The sequence below is a fragment of the Periophthalmus magnuspinnatus genome, chromosome 2, assembly GCF_009829125.3.
Source record: "Periophthalmus magnuspinnatus isolate fPerMag1 chromosome 2, fPerMag1.2.pri, whole genome shotgun sequence".
Taxonomy (NCBI): Eukaryota; Metazoa; Chordata; class Actinopteri; order Gobiiformes; family Gobiidae; genus Periophthalmus; species Periophthalmus magnuspinnatus.
In genome coordinates, this window is record NC_047127.1 from 9,685,749 (window position 1) to 9,698,214 (window position 12,466).

The window sequence follows — 12,466 nt, forward strand, 5'->3', positions numbered from 1 at the left end:
CACTTAGCAACGCTGTCAATCAAACCTGTTGTTAACTGCTGTTGTTGGGACAGGGGCCGACTCCAGCCCTTGTCCCAACTATGCCCCGTATTTGTCCACGAGTCCCCATCTCAAGGAAGTCCCCTGTCTGTCCAAAGACACCAGCCCCTGTCCCAACTATGCCCCGTATTTGTGGACGAGCTCCCGTGTCCAGGAAGTCCCCTGTCCGTCCAAAGTCACCAGCCCCTGTCTCACTGACACCCCCTGTTTCTATTGAGGAGACCACCCCCCCCATATTGTGCAGCAAAGACACCAGAACAGGTTCATATGCTGACAACTATGTCAACTATGAACCAATTCATGTTTACTCAGCCCTAGGCTGCAGAGTGTGTTGAGCAGTGGAGGACACGGCCATTTTTACCAGAGAAGGAAAAGGGTACAAAAATAAGCAAAATCGCAAATGAAACAATTTTCTGTAATTAAAATTAATCTCAATTTAGTTTGTTTTGTGTCCAGGAACATGGACAAGCTGGACGGTGTGGTGAAATTTTAAGTAACTAAGTAAACTTTCCCCCATTGTGATAAATCCAACTGTGAAGATTTAAAAAAAAATGCTTTGACTGTGACGATGTATTACTGTCCGTATGTATTCTAATATAATTTGTCAACACTATCACTTGTATATTATCATGCAGGTAACTCAGGTCTAACCCAGGACTAACCAAGGACTAAATCAGGTGTACTCCAGGACTAAACCAGGTCTAACTCAGGAATAAACCAGGTCTAACCCAGGACTAAACCAGGTCTAACCCAGGATTTAGCCAGGTTTATCCCAGGACTAAACCAGATCTAACCCAGGACTGAATCAGGTTTAACCCAGGATTTAACGAGGTCAAACCCAGAACCAAACCAGGTCTAACCCAGGATTTAACCAGGTCTACCTCAGAACTAAACCAGGTCTAACCCAGAATTTAACCAGGTCTATCTCAGGACTAAACCAGGTCTAACCCAGGGTTTAATCAGGTCTAACCCAGGATTTAACCAGGTTTAACCCAGGACTAAACCAGATCTAACCCAGGACTGAATCAGGTCTAACCCAGGATTTAACCAAGTCTAACCCAGAACCAAACCAGGTCTAACCCAGGACTAAAACAGATCTAACCCAGGACTAAAACAGGTCTAACCCAGCAGGACTTCTCAGATGCCCCGCCTCTCAGCTGTTGTAATGTTATGTGCAAACACTGACCAGTATTTTCCATTAGCCTGTCACATATACCTTTTGTCTATGTCTGTGTCTACGTTTAACCTTGAAGTTCACAGCTGAAGGTAGAGAGGTTTCAGTATTATCACATTTTATGATCACAAGCAGTAGGCGTATCACCATAACACATTTTGAAGTGTGACATATCAATGAAGAAAATACAGACAATAAATGATAATGAGATTTCCTGTAGAGGTCCTATAATACACAACATTGACTCCTAAGAGCTTCTAGCCATGTTATAAAATTGTCACTTTGTCAAAAACATACCTGGAGATGCGTTTTGTTTCATTCACACATGTTTGACTAACCTTTTATTATTAATCTGTCTACATCTCCTAAACTCAAAATGCTCTGTTCCACCTCATGATGTCATGAAGTGGTAGTTTTCAAATTAGCACCTACCTTTTACCTTTAGTTCAGTAGAGAGTCAGTAGAGAGTCTAGTGAAGGTGTGTGGGGTTTAAAAAATACAGTGGCGCACTTCCTGTATTACCACATGACATCACAAGGTGGAATGTTTCTGTTTGAGAGAAGAATGCAGCCTAAATATGCAGAGTTTTTGTGTTTAACATGAAACAAAACACAACTCCAGGTCTGTTTGTGATGAGGAAACAACATTTCAACAAGCAGATGTGTTGTGAATAACTTCCTGATGTGGGCGCATTCTACAGATGGCCAACAGAGGGCAGAAGAGCACCAGTTTTTCCTCTCCCAAACCACATTACTGCATAAAGTACTTTAAAGGCTGACTTGTACATGAACTCATTCACAGTTTTCTTGCATCATTATCCAGTGTTGGGGGTAGTGTATTTGGAGTATGTTGGAGTACTCAATACTTCAAATACTTTTACATGTACTTTTTTCAAATCAGTAACACTGTAGCTGTGACGGGAAACATATTCAAGATGATGACCTTAAAGACACAGTATGGAACATTTTACACATCAAATAGACAGTATTTAGGTTATGTTTATTGCACTGAAAAAGATACAAAAAATGTTACTGTGAGCAGGCTCTCCACAAACTTTAATTTTGTTTGTGCTCGTTTCCATGGAAATCACTTTTTGCCATTTAATTATTTTTTCTTCTATATTCTTCCTTCAACATCTTCACTCCTGATTGGCTCTTTGGTTGCTATGATGCTCACGGTCGGAATTATGGGTGACGTCGCACTCACTTAAACCACTTATTTATACAGTCTATGGTGGTGATACAGGAAGTGCTCCACTGTGTTTTTAAACTCCATGCACCTTCGCTAGAATCATTTAGATGATTTCAGCCCTGGAATTGCTAATCGTTACTGAACTAAAGGTAAAAGGTAGATGCTAACTTGAAAACAACAACTTCATGACATCACGAGGTGGAACAGAGCATTTTGAGCTTTTGCGATGTAGACAGATTATGTGTGAATGAAACAAAACACAACTCCGGGTATGTTTCTAATGAGGTAACAATGTTGTAACATGGTTTAAAGCTCAAAAGAGTAAATTTTGCGCAATGTATGACCTTTAAACAATCCTAGCTAGTTCCAAAATGGTAGCAATCATGTGCAGGTAACATGGGTTAGCGTGCTCAGAGCTAACAGCACAGAGCTCATTGTGAAGCAGTTTGTCGACCCTAATGAAGTGAACGGTCTAATTAGTGCCTGGTTTTCTAAGGAGTGTGACAGCAGAAGTACACGTTACAACTCAAGTAGGCCTTCTGATATTGATGCAGCTGATGTCATAAAAGTTCCTTGAGGGGGTATGAAGCTAACTGTAGACACTGAAGCTCTGTTAGACTTTAATTTGAGCTTTATTTTCACACAATCTGACCAGAAAAACTGACTTAGCTGGAACTGTAATAGGCGAGCTGATTTGTGCTGTTAAACTGATCTCTCACACATGAAATTACAGTCAAAAGCTAGCTAACATTAGCCAACGGATTTCCGGTAGCTGCTCTCACTCTTGTTTTTATTTAGGGTCATTTAATATCATTTTTTGGAGTGTTGAATGTTTTTTTTTGTCTGGTCCACGCCAGAATCCCACCGTCATCGGCTGTACTCACAAAGCAGTTTGCATAAAGTTAAAACAGTAGCGGCTAGCAACTGTACTGAAGCATTTATTCAAACTAAAAACACTTCCTGGAGAATAAAAATACCACTTTATGACATCAGCATGTGGAGCAGATCATTTTGACTGAATGTGAAGGATTTCTCCAATAAAAACAAGAGGAAACACAAAAAATGGCCAATTAAGCATAAATTGTGTCCTTGAATAAATCCCTAAATGCGCTGGTTGGAGTATTTTTTAACACTGCCTGATCTGTTATTTCAATCAAAATTATCTTAGCAACAAGCAGCTATGAATAAAACCAGCCTTACACAACCAATTGCATCACTGTAGTTGCGGTTCAGTGACAGTTTATGCCGCTTCTGTGAATCATGCTAACTGTACGCGCTCACGACCGGACGTCATCTGTCCCGGAGTGACTGAGAGCTAAAAACAAAGCACTCACGCCATCACGCTAAAGCTATGTAGCGCACAAAGGGCTTTAACAGCAGATGTGGTCAGATATTACATACGATTGCATTAGGCTAGCACACACATATATTTGCCTCTGGATGTTTTTTCGACAGATGTGGATGGCGTCACATGGCCCCAGTCGCCGCTAGCAACCATCTGCCTCACGCCCTGACCCCCACTGAGCTGCCTTGCCCTCCACTGGCTCCTTAGCGCGCTCACTTCCTCATGCTAACGCCGCGTGTGGTGCTAGCCCCGAGGTTAGACAACAAGCTGTCATTCATGATTAAGCCTCAGATGAAGATGTGATGGAATTTGAAGTTATCGTTTCATATTGAGTTTAGGGGCCTATGGATTCACTGTGGAATTAATAATTAAACAGATTTTTCTTTTTCAGGATTAGCTCCACAAACTTGCAAAATTAACCGTGTGCCTTGAAGTCCTTTTAACTGACAGAGAAGATCTTGAACTTAAGTTTTTGTTTCACAGGATAAGCCCCAGTAATTACAGAGATATTAAAGCACTATGCCTGACTTTTACTGATTTAAAAGCATGAAAACCAGAAATAGTTCATTTTAAATGGTTTGCAGTGGTCCAAAGTTATCCCTCACTTACCTTATGCATTACGAATACCCTAATTATTCACCACGATGAGTTTATAAGTGTATTTTACAACTCTCCCACAACCCGGCCCCGGATAAGTGGAAGAAAATGGATAGATGGGTGGATTTTACAACTCTCAGAGACCAGAGAGGAGTTTTGCTGTCATGAAAAAACTACCAACTAGCATGGTAACACACACTTCCTGATTATCGGACAATAAAATGCTTTTTAATTAGATGCAGAAAATACACAGCGGACTCATTTTGACTGAATGTATCTGTACTGAGATGAGGCACATTTTGCTCAAATACAAAATCAGATAAAGGGCAACAAATAGTCGTGTAGCTGTCAGCTCCTCTGATGGAGAGCTGCACATCACTCTAATGAGCCGGTGGTGCTGAAAACGGGAGTAATCGGCAATATGGCGTCTTGATAGTAAGTTTTAAAGATTGCTCAAACATGCACGAATCACCCAAAATACCACTTCAGAGGTTAATGAAAACGAAACAACTATAACATGGTTGCTTTAAACAAATAATCTTAGAATATGTTTGTAGGGACTTGGGAGCAACACTAGATGATTCCAAAATGGTACCAATCATGTGCAGGTAACATGGGTTAGCGTGCTCAGAGCTAACAGCACAGAGCTCTAATTAGTGCCTGGTTTTCTACAGAGTACACGTTACAAATCAGGCATGCCGGTTTATATTGATGCATTCCCTAGGGGTGTGAAGCTAACTGAAGGCACTGCTCTGTCTGAAGCTCAGGTAGACTTTACTTTGAAGCTTATTTTAACACAATCTGACCACCTGGAATTGCCAGTCTCTACTGAAGAAATGGTAAAAGGTAGCTGTTAACGTGAAAACTACCGCTTCATGACATCACAACAGAGCATTGTGATCTATGGAGATGTAGACAGACTAATATTAAAGGGTTACTCAGACATATGTGAATAAAACAAAACACAACTCCAGGTATGTTTTTGATGAGCTCACAGCATTATAGCGTGACTTAAAGCTCACAAGAGTAATTTTTTGCGTAATGTAGGACCTTTGAAGTCCATACACCTTCAACCGTGTCCAATTAAGCACTCAAAAGACAACTAACCAACTATTCTTAGCCTCATTACCATGCTCCTTTCCTTGTTTCTAACAGTCTAGATTGATTATTGTTCAAAAACAGCGTGGGTTAAATAATTCATCTACATCTACATCAGTGTGACTTTGCGCATCCCTGGTTAGCCGAGAGACATCCACTTACACAAGGGTTATTTAAGGCTCTCATCCCAATGCTGTATCCTCCGTTACTATAGCAACCCATAGAATGTGTGAGCGAGTGTCCTCCGAATGAACCTAGCAACAATTTACTCAAGGCTCCATGCACCATTCACAATATGAGACCGAAAGCACTTGGCCTCGTAGTGTGTCGGAGTGGATCGTTTGAGAGGTCACGTTTGCGTCAAAAAAATTTCATTCAAGAAGTTCAACAATCCGTAATAACTGTATTAAATGGGTTTGTTCAAGCTCAAAAACGTTTAAGTCAAAATTTCAAATAGTACTAGTGTTGTCAAAAGTATCAAAAATAAGATACTAATCGATGCTAAAACTTGTATTTAAACTAGATACTCATTTGAGCAGGTAACAATACTAAAAAAGTCACATTTCCAAGACTGAAATGAACCTTTCCTGAATGATCTTGAGCTGTATCAGAACAAGTATAAGACACATAGACTAGTGTAATAGTGAAGGAAGAGATTGCAGACCAGGTAGAAAGTTGAAAGAAGTTTGTCTGATCAGATGAATGAAGTTACAGACAGCAGCCACATGTGTTGTATTTCAAGGGAGTTTTCCAATACTTAAAGCCCCATAAAGGTACTATCTATAGAAGGCTGGACTTACCTCATTTTACCTATTGTCTGTATAAGGTCATAAATGGATGTACCGTTAGCTGTTCAGAGAGGTAAAATATGTCACGAACAGATGTTTGCAGTCACTGAAAAGATGTATTACAAGACTTCTTGTCAACTTGAAAATGAATACCTGTATCATGTGACTGAAGCAACTGCATGTGTCGCATTCCTACAGAGAAACAAGTTCACCTCAATGTTTAAGACACAAAGTATTCAACACAGGTTTTAAGAGTAAAGTAAAAACCATGCTTTCAACTAGTGTACACTCATGGACCACTATGGAACCTACCAGGATGGCTGAGGGATTACACAGATAAGGCCACATGGGAATATATAAGAAAGTACTACCATTTACTGTTGAATATCACATTCTATTGTCTAAAGAAAGAGTGTGTTTATCATCGTGGTACCTAAATTGGTATTGAGTATAACGTCTGTTCCTCAGTATCGTGACAACACTACTTTCAGCAATCACGTGCGAATGAAATACTTTTTGATGCGATATAGTAATTGTAATTATATTAGCATTGTATTGTCCGATAATTAGGAAGTGCATGGTTAATGGTAGACGTTGTTACAGGCCACAGTATAACTCCATTCTGGTGTTTGAAAGTTGTGAAATAAGCTTATAAACTCATCTTGGTGAATGATTAGGATGCTAAGAATGCATAAGGTAAATGAGGAGTAACTTTGGACCACTTCAAACTGTTTAAAATGAACTAGTTAAATTTTTCATGTTTTTAAGACCAACCAAACTACCAAGCTGGATCTAATTTCATTCATGGCTCCCAAACCTTTCACTCTAAGTACTACCTGAGAAAGTATTTCTTTTTCCACGTACAACTAGATCTTAACCATCTATAACAGGACTACTATGGGTCTGAACAAGGGCTAAACTAGGTCTAAATTAGGACTACATCTTTGCCTCAGTAGTTCTAACCAATTACTTGAAAACGTAGATACAAAATGTGGATAGAACAGACAGATGCTAAAACTGCAGAGGAATTCAAGATTTATTTTTACTTAATTTGTTCATTTGCCTGGGAACAAGATGTTACATTTTGTGCCAGTTTCTGTTTCTCATGGATAGGCCCAGTAATTACAGTGATATTATCCATAAACCAGGACAAAACATGTATTTTTACCACAGAAGTTTTACATTTACTGTTTGTTGTAGGCTGAACTCACAGTTGTAATTGCAAGTCATGTGCTGATATTGGCAGAATACACGATTAGTTTATTGAAAGAATATAAAGTGGTTGAGCCTCATTAAAGCATCAATACTGCTGCATTATTTATTCTGGCCTTTCCTGTTCACACTCAAGACTGTTATTAAAGTTCATTAGATTAGCATTTTGCATATTTTACTGTTCACACACCCCCGTTTAAAAAGTACTTCACGATATTTCAAAACTATAGTTCTTACTGCAAACTACTACTAAATTATGTGTATTTTTATTTGTGTTCAAAGTATGTTTTCAAGATTCAGAACTGTGCTGACAGAATCAAGAATCTCAGACTAAACCAGGATTAAACCAGGATTAAACCAGGTCTAAATCAAGTCTAAATCAGGACAGGTCTCAACAAGGTCAAAACCAAGACTAAAATGCTAAGATGAATGCTAACAGATTTAATACTTTTACAAATAAAACTAGTTAAAATCAGTGACATAAAAATATATATCATAGTCTACTTTTACTTAGTTACATACACTGACCTGTGGAGTTCCCCAAGGATCAGTTGTAGAACCATTTTAGTTTGCCTTATTACTTGTTGCACTTGTTAAAGCTGGTGTGCGAGATTGTCAAACTGTGAAAAGAGGAACTAAGTATTTAAATAACACACATTATCTTCTTGTTGCTTTAATTCTCTTTAAAACATGCTTTTGGTCACTTTGGACCATATATTTATATTTTTGAGATTGGCTACCTATGTCTCTATCAAGATGCTATTGCTTTGCCTGGAATGTTCTTAAACTTATCTACCCCTGTGGAGACAAGCAGGTGTTGCTCCTTAGGCCAAAGTACAGATCTGACCTGTAACTTGGCCTAAGATGCACTTTACCAAGTTGTAGTAATATATTTATTCTATATTTATACCATAGCCTGCATTCTTAAAGTTCCATTCTAGGTAAAGCATTAGCATCACCATGGAAACAAGCAGATGGTGAACCTTCCACCAGAAAAGTTAAATAGGGCACTTTTAAATAGTACTTGATAGTAGAAGTTACTCATTTCCTGGTTGTATCCCCATATAGACAGTACTGTTGAGAATACAGTATAACCTCTCAATATCCATTGTATGGTCGGAAACTATGCAATTTTAATTTTGCCCAGAGCAGTAGAGACTTTAACGGCTCGCATATTTTTACACACATTCAGAAAAGAAAAAAGTCAATATGCAGAAGTAGTGAGAGACTTGTCGAAAGTTTGAGGATATATTTCCAGAGTCGGAAGGACATTTGTCAAAGTGACTGAAAGTTCAGCATGTATGGGTATACTGTCTCGAGTTTGCATTCGGATGTCAAAGTTTAGTCACAGTGAGAAGGAATATTGTACTATTGTAAACAAAAAAATGCACAACATGTCAGAGAAGTAGTAGTCAAGTAGTCCATCACCAGAGCTGTGCCGGAGCTGAAGAAGCGACTTGGATGAATGTCGAAATGTATTCATTCTAAAAAAAAAAAACTGTGTTTGGCATATGAAATGGCTTTTACAATGATTAGCTTGGAATTCCAATATAATACCATATGACGAGGACTTCTATGCTAACTGAAAAATGAATTGAAAAATGGAAAGCCTTTTATGAATATGTTAATAGAGCTGGATTTCCCCTGCTTTACATAGGCCTGTATTAGCCTACTTTTAAAATATTGTCATGACTACCTTTGCACGTTTCATCTATTTCAGTCATCGAATTCATTATACGTATATGAACATTAAAGGTCCCCTGTGTAACCTTTCTTGCAGAGGGTACACCACCTGCTTGTCTCCATGGAAATACTATACATTTTCCTGGAATGTTTCACAGCATCAAACGAGTTAGTGTTTATTTCACTGGGGGTAAAATACCTATATTCTTGTGAGCTGTAACTTGGCCTGATGGATGCACATTTAATACCATATTGCGGAACATCGAAGCAAAGCGATAACATCTCCATGGAAACAAGCAGTGTAGTGTATCTTTGGAGATTTCTACCATGTTATAACATTGTTCCCTCATCAAAAACATGCCTGAAGAGGTTTAAGCTGTTATCCATGCATGTTTGAGTAATCTAGTGATCTCTCCTCCTGCACATCTATTTTTCATAGAAGTACAAAAGCATGATACAAAAATATACACTCAGGTTCATTAGCGGGATGATGGCGTTGTGATAGCACTGTGAAGGGTGAGTAATTTAACCCGGAGAACAAAATGAAAGTGAAAGTAAAAGTGAAAATGCGTTAATATGTTGTTTTTAGGGAATATAGCATATTCAAAACAATAAAATGTATCATGGTGATCTAAATGTGTTATATGTTAGTAGTGAATACCCCATAGAACAGGGCTGTCCAAACTACAGCCCAGGGGCCAAATGCGGCCCTCAGACCAATTTTTGTTGGCCCTCCTAAACTGGCCCAATTGATCAGGAAGTATTTTTTACTCCAAACTGAAGGGATTTTACCTCTATAACCTGAATAACACCACATCGCATTGTGACACAGACCTAAAAATAATCTTCCAAGTCTTATTAACGGTACAATGCTTCTGTCAAACCTGAGTTAAATGCACCATTTGACCCCCTGTATTGACACTCTTAAAAATAAAGCCACAACTTCAGCTACTCCCTGTCTTACTAATAAAATGTTGCATATATTTACAGATCCATTCTTGCCTCCAAAGCTGCAGTCTCTTTTACTCTCCTGTATTTCCCATCCTCCCCCCAGTACTTTGAAACATCTCATCCCCCTCTTCCCTCCCTGTATCATTAAAGGCAGACACAGTTGGCCCCCAGCCCCGTTAATGACTCCTCTCCCCGGACACGCTGACCTCGCGTGCTCCCCTCTTCTCCACCGTTGTCATCGCTCACTCGTACCTCCAGCCGTACACGAGCCGGGGGGACCGCTTAATGATGCAACGCAGCTCAAAATGTGAGATCAGCGCAAATACAAGATGTCATGTGGTGTCTAGTTAGCGAAAGAAACAGGAGAGAGGAAAACAGTGGCAAGACGACATAACAAAACAGAGTGTGAAGAACTTTTGCTAATGAGCTTTCCAAAATATCATTGGGTAAAACTCCCAAAAGGTGATATTTTTTTGCTAATCTGACTTTGCAAAGTTTTGGTTGTGTTATAATGTTGTATCCCCCATGAATACTTACCTGGAGTTGTTTTGTTTCAGTTTTCTGTCTGTTGAATTAGCACATTTGGTCATTTTTCAATTCGAAGCATTAAAACAATTGATTTCAACTTGTGACATCATCAAGTGGTAATTTAATAAGTCCTTCTATGTGTTAATAAAAATGCACTATACATGTTCTGGTGGATGGTATGTACTTGTGATGTACTCAAGTAAAAGTACAGTTACATGGCTAAAAATACAGTCATTTACAAGTACTGCTTCCAAAATTGTACTTACCGTAAATTAAAAGGATAAAAGTACACAAGAAAAATACTGCTCAGAGTTCTACAGGGGCCGCAGTAGCTCAGTTGGTAGAGTGTTTGTCCACCGATCTGAAGGTTATCGGTTTGAATCCCGCTCTTGACATAAACATCATTGGTTGAGCAGTAACATCCACTGACCCACAGGTTGGCGGTGCGATTCCAGCTCCCTAAGATGAATGCTGTTGTTGTGTCCTTGGGCAAGACACTTAGCCCATCTTGTGTGTGAATGGATGAGTGGTTCCTTGATGCAAACCGCTTTAAGTGCCTTGAAGATGGCAAAGCGCTGTATAAAAATGCATAGCCACATTTTAGATCGGTATTTTCTATAAATTAAACGCTTTAAAGTTGAATTTAATCATTTTAAACCGCAGTGTGCATATTCTCTGAGGTCTGTCCAATCAGAGCAGGCGATGTTGTGATGCTGTGTGTGTTTGACGGTTTAGAGAGGAGCAGAGACAGAGGTGAGACAGCCATGGATTGAGATGATTAGGGCTTGTGCTGTACTTACTACTCATATGATTTTAAATGTAACTAATTACAGTTACATGGCAAAAATTATATACTTAATTACAAGAACAAGTGCAACTACCCAAAATCTCAGATCTCTGCTAGGTTCTATAGCTGTTACAATAGCCATTACTAATTACTGATTAGTCCAATATAATTCAATACGATAAAGTCCTCTATGCTAACTGAAAAATTAACTGAACAGTGTTTAAATCCTTTTAAAGCCTTTTTTTTATTTTTTTTTTTATTTTGAAGAACACCCAGTGACATAGAAACACATACAATATTTACAGCTTACTATTTACAGATATTAAAATTTAATTTTAATTTTAATTTAAATCCTTTTAAAGCCTGATAGAGCTGACATTTGTCTGTTTTGTTAGAAAAAACAAGCAGGCCTATATATGCCTCTACATTCAAAAATATCGTCATGACTACCTTTTCATATTTCTTCTATTTCAATCATTTCATTCATTAGGCTGTATGATTAAACACATTAAAAGTGCACAGGGTAATTTTTGACTGAGCTCCTCACCCTATTTCTAAGGAATCGCCCAGCCACCTTGCGGATGGTGTCTGGGTCTCTCGGCTGGCCTGGGAACACCTTGAGGTCCCCCTGGAGGAGCTGGAAGAAGTGTCTGGGGTGTGGAACATCTGGGAGTCCATGCTTTGACTGCTGCCCCAGCGACCCTGCCCCGGATAAGAGGAAGAAAACTGATGGATTGATGGATGGATGGAGCATGCTACCTCCTTGTGTCTGTGGAGATGTTATCGCATTGTCGGGAATGTTCCACGGCATCAAGCACATCTCTTTAGTGTTTATTTTGTGTTTTTATTGCTTTTTGAATGTCTAAACAATCCATCATACTGGACCTGTAAATAGATAATTTACTCAAAAACATACCTAAGCATAAATAAAATAAAAAATAGAAAAAATTAAAATTATAAAAAATAAATAATACATAATAATAAAAAATAAATGTACTGTTTTTAAAGAAACATCAAAACTGTAAATCTAATGATATTTTTTTGTTGGAGGTCGGTCCAAAAATCCTCGGTCA